At 34.8% G+C, this 14761-nt stretch overlaps 1 long non-coding RNA gene across 1 annotated transcript; it reads right to left on the bottom strand.

The window, feature by feature from the left end:
- Window positions 1–11537: 11537 nt before the first annotated feature.
- On the bottom strand, window positions 11538–13672 carry LOC118356386. The gene is made up of 3 exons (XR_004819705.1): window positions 13543–13672; window positions 11699–11818; window positions 11538–11586 (listed from the first exon to the last, which is right to left on the bottom strand). It is a non-coding gene; the product is annotated as an uncharacterized LOC118356386 (long non-coding RNA).
- Window positions 13673–14761: the final 1089 nt, after the last annotated feature.

Below are 14761 nucleotides of genomic sequence, written 5' to 3'. Positions count from 1 at the left end.
TTTAACATACCTGTAATTTTTGTTGAAAGACAATCAAATTTTACCAAGATAACTGAGGTAGGGAGGCCATTTGTGTAAGGTTTTATATTAATTCTGCCTAGAATTTGGGCTATATTTAATGTTTGTTTTATCAGTAGATGCCAGAATTTTCAAAATCCTCTAGTATCCTTTCTTTAGTCTTTATGTGTAATCCAGTGTTATTATACCAGAACCCTATTGGTGTGGTAGTAAGTGTGCAAAACAGGCGTTTATAATGAAATCTCAGTCTTTTAGTGGGCTTGTTCCCTGAGCTGTGCCCTTCAAAATGTTTCTTAGCAACCACCCTTCCATAGGTAACACAGGAAGGCTAGAGAGTGTTGAATTCAGGGAAATACCTCCCCCATAGTGAGATATGCCTCGGATAATATTTTCCCCTGGAGAGTAGGCCTTTTTAATTATGAATATTCAAATTGATTTTTCCTTGACTGCTTTTCTTTCTCTCCTGTCAAATCCAGGAGAGGATCTTTCTTGGCTCTTCACCTTGGGAATCTGGTAAATTTTCTGGAGGTAAAATGAAAGAAACTGTGCCTCCATCCCCAAGACAATGGCCCTCAGTAATTCTCACACTTCACTGGTTTAGTCAGGTTCCAGTAATTTTGTCAACATGATTACTTAAGAATTCCTACCAATTTATGGCTTTAGCAGCTTCTGATCCAGATAAGCAGATCTCAGTTGTGACTCTAGATTTACCTGTACTCTCAGATTTCAGGATAATAGACTGCCCTACAACCTCAGCAATCTGTTGTGTTTAAGAATAGTTGCTGATTTTCAGGGTTATTGTTCAACTTTTTTTATTGTAAGAAATGGAGTGATGACTTTCAAGCTCTTTACATGTTAGGACTCATAGTTATTTTAGCTGATATAATTAAAACCCTAAGAAAATCAAATGTGTTATAAGAACATTCAGAGGTTGCAAAAGAAATAGTTATTAGTTATCACTTAAGGTGGTTTTGTTTTCAATAATAAAAGAATCGTTGATTCAAATTGACATAAAGATATGAAGACACTATTTTATATGACAAGAAATTCATAAGTGGAATAGGCTTCAGATTTAGTACATTCTATGTTCTAGCTCTACTTTTTGTATGATTCTCTTGATCCGTCTTCATTTAGATTAAATGTTTCATCTTTGGGCTGATAAGATGGTGGCAGAAGATTTGAGAAATTATACCACATAAAGCAACAATCTTAAAAAGAAGTATGAAATTGTATCTGTTGGTATGACTAATAATACTTTCCACTGCAGTCCAACAAAAGGAACTGCATCAGGTATCATTGGCAAGGATTGGGCCATACGCCCATTCCCAATTCAGTCATTACGAAGAACAATAAGGGTATCATGACTAGCTTTGCATAATCATAATCAAACTGTTGGAGATGGAGCTGGAGTTACAAAGTTACATGGGAGGAGTCTGAATACTGAACAAAGAGAATAGTTAGAAGGAAAGAATGGGGAATGAAAGAAGGATAGATAGACAAAGTGCTCAACATAAATCATTTTCTTCCATATAATTAACATCAATTGGGAAGACATAATTCAAGAAACATCATATTTACAATTCCCCCCAAGAAAGTTATAAATTAATGGGAATAAATTTTTAAAAATATGTGAGTCTGAGCTATCCAAAAATCAGCTTCAAAATCCTACTAAGAAAATCATAAACTATGAAATAAAAGGATAGCCCTTGATGTATCTCAGTGTGAATATATACTATAGTATATTGTCTGTATAACACAGAATCCTATATATATATATATATATATATATATATAGTATATATAATTGTGAATATATAACACTGTAACTGTGTCGATTCTTCCCAAATAACTTAAAATTTTAATAAATTTCCAATTAAACTTTGAACGGTCATTATTAAAATGTTTTTTTAAATCATGATTATAAAGTTAATATAAAACAATAACCAGGGAGGGAGCCTGGGAAGATGGCAGAGTAGGAGGATCTTAAGCACACCTTGTCCCATGGATACAACTACATATGAGACACATCAGTGTAACAACCAAGAAAATGAACTAAAGATTAGAAGAATAGACTCCACACTTAATAATAGAGAGTAGGCCACATCAAAAAATGGTAGAAAGGGTGGAGACATGGTTAGAACCAAACTACCCACAACACTAATAATAAACAGGAGGGACACAAAGGCACAGAGAAGGGAGAGGAACAGACCCCACACCAGGCACCCAAGAAACAGGGTACCTGCATTATGAAGACAAGTCCATACAACATTTGGCTTTGAAAACCAAAGGGACCTAACATGGTGAGTTTTTACAAGCAGTGGGGCATAACATCTAGAAATTTAAAAATCAACAGGTTTAGTTCTGGGAGAGCTAGAAGATGATAGAGAACAGTTGCCACCCTTAAAAAGACATCATAATAAATAACCCTGCTGAGATAGAGCACAGAAGCAACAGTTTGATAAGTGCCTGGGATATATAGGAAGGAGATTTATTTACTATTCTCAGAATTTGCAGTGGAGGATCAGGGATCTTTAGGAGACTTCTCAAAGAACAAAAGAGCTAGGAAGCATCATTTTTCTCCCCTATCCCCCAGCCTCAATACCTGGACACCTACTGGAACCAGCATGAACACTCACCACCTAACTTGCTAACACTGTGTGCCCCACACCTGTGTTCCCCTGAGGACTGCCCCTCTTGCTCACCAGGAGTCCATCCAAAGCAGTGCCAGACACATCTCATTCTGCAAGTAGCCCCAGCAAGGGCCAGCACCGCTCTAAAGTAACTCTTACCCTGGGGAAAAGAGAAAATAACCACACACGCCAGTGCCACTGCAGACATCTGATCTGTCAGCCCCATCCACAAACAAAACAAAACAAAACAAAACAAAACAAAACAAAACACCTCATAGGGGGCAGCACAAAGAGAGACCCTGGTAGCTCAAGTCACTGTGACGCCAACATATATACTGGTGGCAGATGTCTATTCTGACTAATGTGCTTTGCAGGTTAGTGCAACCTCAGTTCCACCAAATGGGTTGAGGATAGGCCTTTCATCTGATGAAACTCAAGCCCAAGCCAGCCTCAGACTGGCCCCTCAACCACACAGAAACCAAACCTTGACCACAATAGGCAAAGAGGGCCATTGCAGACAAGAGGGTTAAAGGCAAATATGGCTCAGCCACAACAGATGCAACATATATAGGAGATACCTCTCAAGTGTCTGGTTCTAGTGAACAGGAGACATTGAACTACAGGGCACTAAAAGACCTCTTCTTCATATGGCCACTACTTTCAAGATCTGGAGATATAACTGACCATTCTAATACAAAAAGACAGACACATAGAACTAGACAAAATGAGGAGACAGAGCAATATGTCCCAAATGAAAGAATAGGATGAAATCATAGCAATAGAGCTAAATGAAACAGAGATAAGCAATATGCCTGATGGAGAATTCAAAATAATTGTCGTAAAGATACTTACTGGACTTGAGTGCAGTGGAGGATATCATTGAGACCTTCAACAAAGAGATAGAAAATATAAAAAAGAACCAATCAGAGATGAAGAAATCAATAACTGAAATAAAAAAAAAACTAGATAAAATAAATAGACTAGAAGAAACAGAGCAGCAAGTTGAAAGACAGTAATATAAAGCAACCAAGTTGAATGGGAAGAAGAAAAAAGAATAAAACATGAGAATAGATTAAGGGAACATCCAAAACCATCAAGCATAATAATACTTGCGTTATAGGGACCCCGGAAGAAGAGAGAGAAAAGGGGGCCAAAAATTTATTTGAGGAAATACTAGATGAAAATTTCCCTAATCTGGGGAAGGAAACAGATATCCAGAGCCAAAAGGCACAGAGACCCCTGAACAAAATCAACCGAAAGAGGTCCACACCAAGATATACAATTAAAATGGCAAACAAGTGGTGATAAAGAAAAAATTGTAAAAGCAACAAGAGAAAAGAAAATAGTTACATACAAGGGAGGAAACCACATAAGGCTAACAGCTGATTTTTCAGCAGAAACTTTATAGGACAGAAGAGAATGACATGATGTATTCAAAGTGCTAAAAAAAGAAAAATCTTGCAACCAAGAATGCTCTATCCAGCAAGGCTATCATTCAGAATAGAACAGATAGAGTTTCCCAGGCAAACAAAAATTAAATTAGAGGAATTCAACACCACTAAATCAGCCTTACAAGGAATGTTAAAGGGAATTCTTTGAGTGGAAAGGAAAAGGAGAAACAAAACAATTCCACAGGTACATACAAACATAATAAAAGTAATATATTAATCACGTATAAAATTAATAAGGAGGTGAAAGTACAAAAGCAGTAAAACAATTATATCTATAAAAATCAGTCAATGGAGGGGCACCTGGGTGGGTCAGCCTGTTAAGCAACTGCCTTTGGCTCGGGTCATGATCTCCAGGTCCTGGAATCGAGCCCCGTATCTGGTACCCTGCTCAGTGGGGAGCCTGCTTCTCCCTCTCCCTCTATCCTTCCCCCTGTTTGTGCTCTCCCTCTCTCTCTCTCTGTCAAATGAATAAATAAAATCTTTAAAAAAAATCCAGAATGTATACCATACATCATAAAGACGAGAATTACTTTGTAAAGAAAAAAAAAAAATCAGTCAAAGGATTCACAAAATAAGAGAATGTAAAATATGACATTATATACATAAAACATAGGGGAAGGGAGTAAAAATTTAGTGCTTTCAGAATGGGTTCAAACTTAAGTGACCATCAATCTAATACAGATTGCTATATGCTTTGGAGATATATATATATATATATATATATATATATAATTAATGGTTAAAAAAAACTAGTGGTAGCCACAAATCAAAAATCTTTAATAGATAAGCAGCAAATAAAGAAAAAAGAATCCAAGCATATCACTAATGAAAGCCATCAAACTGAAAGAGAAGAAACAACAGAGAACAACTGCAAAAATAACCATAACACAAGTAACAAAATGACAAAAAGTACATACATATCAATAATTATTTTGAATGTAAATAGACTAAGTGCTCCAAAGACAAAGGGTAACTAAAGGGTGAGTATCCAAAATATATAAAGAACTTATAAAACTTAACATCAAAAACAAACAAACAAACAAAAAACCCACATAATTCCATTACAGGGTGTTTACCCAAATAATACAAAAGCATTAATTTAAAAAGATATATGCACCCCTATGTTTATTGCATTATTTATAATAGCCAAATTAGGGAAGCAGTGCAAATGTCCATGGATAGATGAATGGATACATACATACAGTGGAATAATTACTCAGACATAAAAAAGAATGAAATCTTGCTGTTTGTAGCAATATTGATGGATCTAGAGGGCATAACGATAAGTGAAATAAGATGGGCAGAGAAAGACATATATAATATGATTTCACTCATAGGCAGAATTTAAGAAACAAAAGAAGAAAAAAGAAACAAACCAAAAAGCAGACTCTTTTTTTTAATTCCAGTATAATTAACATACAGTGTTGTATTAGTTTCAGGTGTACAATATACAGATTCAAAAATTCCATACATCACCCGGTGCTCATCACAAGTGCACCCCTTAATTTCCATCACCTATTTCACCCATCCCCCCACCCACCTCCCCTCTGGTAACCATCAGTTTGTTCCCAATAGTTAAGAGTCTGTTTCTTGGCTTGTCTCTTTCTCTTTCTTTTTTTTCTTTGCTCATTTCTTTAGTTTCTAAAATTCCACATATGAGTGAAGTCAGATGGTGTTTGTCTTTCTCTGACTTACTTCACTTAGCATTATATACTCTAGCGCCATCCACATTGTTGCAAATGGCAACATTTTGCCAATTATTTTTTATGGCTGAATAATAACAGGTAGGTTTTTCTGTTGGTGCCCTTTTAATTATCACTTTCTGTATGTTGGTTTAAAATATTCATATAAAAAGGTTACTTTAGACAAATTCCTAATTTCAAGAACTCCCAATACTTCATGCTGAGAATATCCCCAGCTTATTCTCTGGCATGTAACGGATGAAAGATCTGTCCTTCCTGACCTGATATACTTCCTGATGATAGCTTGTGATTTCAACCAAATGAAATTTTAAATATGCAGGTTAAACTACTAGAAGTGGTCATTCAATATGGCTGTTAATCACTATGAGCAATAAGCTAGAAATAGTAATTTCCAAAGAGGCTTAAGACCTTATCGAAGTAGATGTTCACATTAATACCAGTTCTCATTCCTATTTTCATTTATAAAAAAATATATTTATAATGTGCCAACTACTCATCACTCACTTACCTGCAATAATGTTTTCAGATTGAGACTCCAAATTTCTGAATCTTAACTCTTTTTCAAAACTAAAGCAATATGCTGGCTCCAAAGCAATGTCATTCACAACAAAGGAACTAGTACTAAAATTTTAATAACAAATAGAGGTTATTAGCTAATTAATCTTTTACCATGTACATGGCTATTACCCAAAGAGATACATCACTTAATCCATTTAATCTTTACCTCAATTCTACATAGTAACTATTAATTACTATCCTTTTTTTTTTAGATAAAATTTTGAGTGTAAAAATAATACCAAGCCAAATGCTATTTGACTCCAAAGTGAGTGCACATTCCAGATACTCTGAATTGAACTAGATTAGATTTCTATAGAAATAATTTGGTTTGGTTTGAGATCTTGCATAGTGAGAGAAATATACAAGTCTGACAGAATTCAGAGAGTGTACTAAAACAAATAATAGGAAAATATATGACATGAAAATTGAGTTTTCACATTTTTGCCTCTCATTTTAAGAACATTTTAGCAGAATGATGAGAATTTCCCCACTGTGTAACCACAAAAAAATGTTCTGGTGAAATATGTTAGAGAAACTTGTTACCTACTCGTGATAGGTTACTAGAAAGTTGTAACCCTGAAATTTTTAGATTGATGATTATTGCCCAAGAAATAATATCCAAAGCATTAGTCAATAAAAGAAAAGATTAGTTGTGGGAAGGTAAAATTGAGAAAAATTTATATTTCCAATGTTCAGCCAAAATTTGTGTCTATTGCTCTATTGAGAGAAGAAATAGAAATGTTGGGAAGCATATTTTATTATATAAGAGTAAAATAAGATTCAGGAACATTAGGGGTCTTCAGGAAGCCAACATGAAAGCCTGGGTTCCTGTTCTTGGAACATGGTGCCAAGTCATGGTACCTCTTTGAGTCAGTTTCACCAACTATAGAGTGCAGGTAGACTTTCCCTCTCTCCCAATATTACTTGGAAGGAAATTCACTACTATGTATAAGCTCTTAGTAAGGTTGTCAAGTGCTATGGACATTGTGCAGTGTTACCTCTCTGGACACTTTTAAATGCCATGTCCTTTGTTAAAAAAAAAGGTTTTTAAGATATTCTTAATACGGTAGATGTTTATATCCTCCCAATACTCATATGTTGAAACCCTGACCTCCAGTGCAATGGTATTTGGTGATAGGGCCTTTGGGAGGTAATTTAGGTAAGATGAAGTCTTGAGGGCCCTGGGGCCCTTGTAGTGGGATTGTACCTTTCTAAGAAGAGACACCAGAGAGCTTGTGCTCTCTTGTTCACTCTCTCTCTTCCATATAGGACACAGAGAGAAGTTGGCTTTCTGTAAGTCAGAAAGAGTGCCATCACTAGAAACTGACCATGGTGATATCCTGATCTCACACTTCCAGACTCCAGAATCATGAGAAAATGAATTTCTATTTTTAAGTCTCCAATTTATGATATTTGTATGGCAGCCCTAATGGATTAAGACAGATACATTATAATGATGATTTATTTCAATTTTGTAGTTTAAAAACAAAAAGAAAAATAAGACTGCATTGGGTTATTATGTTTCAGTACTATAGATTTTTACCATTCTTATAAATGAAAATTTATATTGTAAATTTTAAATACAGAACTATAATTCAGAACTAACTCATAGTTAAAAGGAAAATAAATAATTCCATGGGTTTATTAGCAAGTACAACTGTAAAGTTCTGAAGAGTGAGAAAATGTTCCATCTTTAGCCAAAATTATTCAAGTGTAACTCGATCAAAGATAATATGCAGAACACTGCCTTCAGTGAGACCACAGGACCAGAAGGCTTCAGATGGACACAAGCCAGTTCTGAGCACTGCAGCTGACAAGAATTATCTCAGCAGTTCAATTACTGTTCTTTCCAACTCTTCTTCCATATTAATGTCTATATAAGTTCCCAAAGCTGCCCAAATATCATTTATGTGGAGGAATACTGCTCCTTTGAAAAGCAGAGCTGACTTAAAACTCTACAAAGAAACTAGGAGAAATTGTATATCTAGTGACCCAAACTTATAAGCTGACTTTCCTACTTTAACCAGAGTAGAGTAATAAAGAGAAAACATGAATTCAAGACAATGTTATCCTGATGATGTACAGTGGTGAGCAAAGATTAGTAGACAAAGACATCATAGCTAATAGTTTGAAAGGAGATTATATAAGTGATCTATCTACTTCAAAAGCTCTTTCTTCCATGATAAACTTGACACTGTTCTTTCAGAACATTATGGAAATCCTGCTACTCTCCAGGTATGGATTGAAAAATCACTAATTCCTATGATTCACTCCATTTCTATTTTATACAAATAGACCATATTGACTTCAAATAAGAACTTATAGAAAAACAAAATTACACTATCTTTGCACAATAAGATTTTATTTTTTAATTTAATTTTTACTTAGAAACTAAATATCTCAAATGAATCTATACATTTTATTTCATTCTTCAACATCATTTTAAAGTGTTTCATAAACTGTTTATCAGACCATTTTAAGATATATTTCGCTATTTCTATGAATTTATAAATTAATTATAACAAATATTTTGTTTTTTTTTTTAAAGATTTTATTTATTTATTTGACAGAGAGATAGAGAGCACAAGTAGGCAGAGTGGCAGGCAGAGGGAGAGGGAGAAGCAGGCTCTCTGCTGAGCAGGGAGCCGGACATGGGGCTCGATCCCAGGACCCTGGGATCATGACCTGAGCCGAAGGCAGCCGCTTAACCGACTGAGCCACCCAGGCGCCCCATAACAAATATTTTGTGGTACTACAACATACAAAAATAACATTTTGAAAAATGTATTATGCCCCTGGATTTCAAATGAGGATATTGAGACCTTTTAAGTTCATATCTAGAATTAAGATATTTAGTGAACTCAGAAGAAAACATTCTTTTCTATAGAATAGACTTTCTATAGACTTTCTATTCAAAGAGGGAAACTGAGTAAATGTTTCATAATCCTGTTTTAAATTTTCTCTAAAAAATGTTTCCCATGTTTCACATCCTCATTTCTTTCTACCATGCTTCCCACATAAAATTATACATTATTTGAGTTACCTGAGTGGCTCAGTTGGGTAAGCATCCAACACTTGTTTTCAGTGCAGGTAATGATCCCAGGGTTGTGAGATCTAGACACACATGGAGCCCTCCATGCTCAGCAGGAAGCCTGCTGGAGGTTTTTTCCCTCTGACTCTCCCTCTGCTTGCGTGCACACAGGCGTGTGTGCATGCGCACATTTTCTCTCTCTTTCAAATAAATAAAAAAATCTTTTAAAAAGTTACAGATTATGATTAAAACCATAAGGTCCAGGTAAATACATAAAAGCAATTTTCCATTTCTATACAAGAAGAATGGATTTTAAAATTCCTATTGATTCTTTTTTTGTCATGTTTAATCCTACAATCACATCTAGCTACTATAATAACTTTTAAAAATGTGCAGTTAAAATGTACCCTCTTGATTTCAAAACCACAACATAATTTCCCTCTATAAGCTCTTTTTACTTAAAAAAAAATTTTAGTCCAAACTTATCTTATTTTTTTAAACATTTATTTTGTAATTATAGATTCACACTCAGTTTCAAAGAAATGTGCCAGGAGATCCTGTGCACTCTTCATCCAGCCTATCCCAATGGTAATATCTTCTATAATTTAGTACAACATCAAAACCAGAGAGCTGGTATTAGTTCTCCATTGTTTTTGTGAGCTAAATGAGTTAATGAATTTTCTCTAGACCTCTTAAATTTTACATAAATACATCTTTATACATATAGGTGTATGAGTGTGTGTGCATGTGTGAACATGTGTATAAATAACTGTATGTTAAATATCTGAAAATTAGCTATTCCATTCCTTTATCTTTACATAAATACTTTTTAGTGCCACCATTTAAAAACTATTTTTATCTAAATATCTTAATCATAATACATTTATAATCATTCTTTTCTTCCTTGCCTTAATTCTTCTAAAGGTAAGTTTCACAATAATAAATTAACTGGATAATATGCATTCTTTATTCAGACTTAATACAAATGTAATGAATTTAATATCATCTCAGGTGTCTAAAAATATCCTCAGGAATATTGCATTGGGAGAACACTTAAGGAATTTGTCTGCTTTTGAAGAATCTGGAGCAAATGCCTCAATATAAATTTGACTTAGAGTTTAATGTTTCATTGTAATTTCTAGTATTGGTTACTAATATCCTTATATAATAGTATTTATAAGTTAAATATATCATTAATTTCATAATTTTCATGATAATGTTATGGCTAAATTTCATATTCCAGATTTTTGTGGAATCAATTATCTCTAATACTGATTGGAATTAATGTTAAAACAGAGCTCCTTTTTTTTCTTCTGTTTATCCACTTAAGTAGTCTTGAATTTGAAATTAATTTTCCTATATTTTATATTTGCATCCCCTTATTTAGGCATGGGTAGAGAGGTACAGATTTCATTTTAGGCTTTGACTTTCTTCGAAACTGTGTCTATGAAACATTGTTAGCAAGTGGAAAGAGCCAAGAGATCTTTAGTCTTGGGCCTGGAGGAAATCTTAGAGAATAAAATCACACTGGGATGTGGGCAAAATTTTCTGTATTCCAGATATGAACCAAACAAGAGGCAGCAAAATACGGGGCAAATAGCTTTGTATTCACTCAAGCTTTAGTACCTTTAACTTCCTGAGGTCCTCAGGAATAACAGAAAACCTTTACAGTCAATCTGGAATAGGATAAATAGAGAAAATTACACCATCGGTCAGTGTCTTTGATAGGACCCAAGGAAATATTGCCAGATTGGTGATAAGTGAAAAGGAGGAACGGCAGAGTGGTAGGATTAGAAGATTTTCATGCACATTTATTGTTTCCAATATCCACAGTTTTTTTATTATGTTATGTTAATCACCATACATTACATCATTAGTTTTTGATGTAGTGTTCCATGATTCATTATTTGCGTATAACACCCAGTGTTCCATGCAGAATGTGACCTCTTTAATACCCATCACCAAGCTAACCCATCCTCCCACCCCCCTCCCCTCTAGAACCCTCAGTTTGTTTTTCAGAGTCCATGGTTTGTCTCCCCCTCCGATTTCCCCCCCTTCAAACCCCCCCCGCTATCTTCTTCTTTTTCTTCTTCTTCTTCTTCTTCTTCTTCTTCTTCTTCTTCTTCTTCTTCTTCTTCTTCTTCTTCTTCTTCTTCTTCCTCTTCTTCTTCTTCTTCCTCTTCTTCTTCTTCTTCCTTTTTTTTAAACATATATTGTATTATTTGTTCCAGAGGTACAGAAGTTTGGAATTATTACCCTTACTTTAAAAATATGAAAAATAAAATTCAGAAAAGTAAAGTAACTTACCTAAAGTTGCAGATGTAGCAATTATTGAAATCGGGGTACAAATTCAGTTGTGACTTCTCCAAACACTTCTAAACTGTTCAGTTCATTATAACAGCTTCAAGTGTCTGTTTTCAATGAATCCTTAAAAAGATAAAGGTTAAAAAATTATTTTTCAATTAATGGCAAAACAACAATGCATATATAAATGCTGTTTTCTAGGGACATGACAGTCAAAAGAAAAAAGTTCAAATAAGTTCTAATAACTGAATTATGTGTTGTTATAATTTTCAAAACTCTAAGTGTGCTAAGTATTCAGCATTAACAGATATTTGACATATCACTATACCCTTTTGCATGCCTGTCTAACCAGGGGGAGTTTCTGCATTGTCCAGCTGGGACTTTTCTTTCCATATCATTACTGTCCATTCTGCGAGTGCTTTGAGAAACTCCGTTGATGTTTTGGAAGATTGAGAGGAAGTTAATGAGTGTTCTGGATGTTTGACATGGGGCAGAGTTGACATAGGTGCTAAAAATTACTCTGCTAGTTAATGAGTAGGCCCCACAGGCAGCATGTAACTAATGAGACTACTGAAACCCTCTCCCAATAACTACAGAAATGGCCTCTATATTACATGCTTACTTGGACAATGAAAGGGTTACAAGCAATCTCAATTTCAAGGTAGAACTCTGGCATTAGCCAAATTGTGTTCAGCTGTCTCAACATCCTAATTTATAACTAGTCTGTGCGATGTGAATTTTCCTGTCTATCAGAGGAAGATTTGGGAATTGTGGGAAAGAGAGAAAAACACAAAATACATATTCTAAGACTGTATGCAATTATGTGCATGTGTATGTGTATCCAGGTAAATAATACAAGTGTACACACATATGTACATGCACACATTATATTAAAAATATGCATTAAAATATGAGCCCCAAGGATGGCAAGGGTTGTGCTGACTTCCTCATCTTTGTGTTCAATGCCTATAAAGGTACTTATCTTGGAAAAAAAATTTCTTAAACACTCGTATATCCTGGGTATATATCCTAGACATTCGGTTTGTGTGTCCTAGATATTTTCTGTGGGCCCCCAAGACCCACTTGCCCCTCTTCACCACTATTCTCTGTGCCATATGGAGCTCACTCTGTGAACTTCATCAAAGGACTCTCTTGCCCTCTGGCTTCGAGTTTGGTCCAATCACTGGGTATAACTGGCAAGTGATTACAGGATTGAAAAACAATTTATTTCCACATTCTCCCTCAGAGTTTGGCCATGTCTCTCTACCAGAAGGGTCATCAGAATTTGGCAAAGTCTGTCTACCAAAGAACACAGCTTCTATCAGGGGAGGTAATGCGTCTCTTAGAGCTACAGCTCTTCTTTCTCAGTCTCTGTGACTGCTCCTTCCAGTTGTATCTGAAGCCTACAGTGGTTGAAGCTCCAAACAATTTAGGTCAACCCTTGATACTTTCCATTAATTTTAGCCACATATTCATAAACAGTTCCACTCATTAAAAAAAAAAACTTGATTATGACATGTGTCTCCCATCAGGACTCTGACTAATAAAAGATACCTCTTTTCTTTTTCTATAGTTTAAGTTAGACTTCTACTTCAGTCAGTCCCCACTCTCACATAAACCATGATAATATTATAAAAGCCCTAGTTCTTCCAAAAGCAAAAATTCTTGCTGAGAGTCTCTCTTTGTCAACATTCTACCTTTCCAGCTCTAGGAGTTCCTGCTGTATTTTTTCCTGTTCAAAGCAAAAATGGTGTCAGATGAAGGGCAAAACCACAGAGGATTGTAGATAAAGGAAGAGACTGTAAAACACGATGTACACAAAATATTTTTTCAAAGATAAATCATACCATCTTGCAGAAGAGAAGTAGGTGAACGACAAGTAACAACAATTTCTCTGAAACAACTGTGCTATGGACCTCTGTAAACGTGATTTCATTCCTTTTACTTCCCAGACTCCGTAGTTTTCCTTATCACTGGCTTCTTCTAGTAACAATAATAAATATAAATCACCAAAAAGAATCATAAGTCTCATTTTAAAACTCTTAACTCTAGACAGATTTGTTTTTTCTGATAAAGAATTTCTCCAGAGTTTTAAGAGATTGCCTTCCCTCTCAACAGATTTCTTTTAACTCCAATTGCTGTTATGTTGTTCTCCTCTGATTCTTCAAATTGGTGTGTTTCCAATTTAGACTTCTTAACAAGACACATTATTCCATAATCTTCTTTCTCTATTCCTACCTAATAAGAGTCTCTGCAGCCCTCCATAGACCTCAACTATGTTCCTAATAGTCATGTTGTTTCCAGTTTTCAAACCTCACTGGAGGGATGAAGTAATTGGAAGTGTGATGGGGACATTGTATACACAGTAAAATTACCTTCCCCAGCCCTCAGAGGGGATGGAATGCAGCCCTGGAGTGGGTGACTGAAAGGAGGTTATTTTCTTTTTGGATAGCAGAGATCTCACCAATTATTGTTTAAGGATGACTTTATAGGGAAGTCAGAGGCATCGATTATTAGCCATTTTACTCTATTCTTCTAACCCAATCATATCTTTAAAATTATTTCTAATGTACCCCATGGAAAAAGTATAACTTCTTAGAAACAAAATTATACCTAAAATGTAAATAGAAGAATAAAAGAAAATATACCCAAGTGAATTTTGATAAGCTTTGAACTGTCTTCCTCTAATTAAGTCACTAATTAAGGTCCAATACAGGCTCACAATGTGCTTTGTCTTAGCATTCAATGATTTCTTTCCTTTTCAAAATATTGAAGCAGTTATCATTCAGGAATGATCAAAGGAACTCTATCCAGGTGAGATGGATATTTTGGTCACTCTAATATTTAAAGTTTTAGGAGAAAGTTGAAAGCCACTTTAATGCTGATTGTTCAATTATTATACTGTTATAGTTAGGTTAATTACTACAATTAGTTATTCACACCAAAACAAGAACAAAACTAATTCTGCTAGAGCTGATAGAACTGACTAAAAACTAAGTGAAATAATACGAATTTTTCTCTTAAAATTTTACACCTGATCTTAGAAGTCAGATTAGTTTAAATTTA

The sequence above is a fragment of the Zalophus californianus genome, chromosome 1 (genome assembly GCF_009762305.2).
Source record: "Zalophus californianus isolate mZalCal1 chromosome 1, mZalCal1.pri.v2, whole genome shotgun sequence".
Taxonomy (NCBI): domain Eukaryota; kingdom Metazoa; phylum Chordata; class Mammalia; order Carnivora; family Otariidae; genus Zalophus; species Zalophus californianus.
Note: the sequence above shows the minus strand (reverse complement) of the source record. Positions and strands in the feature narration are given on the sequence as shown.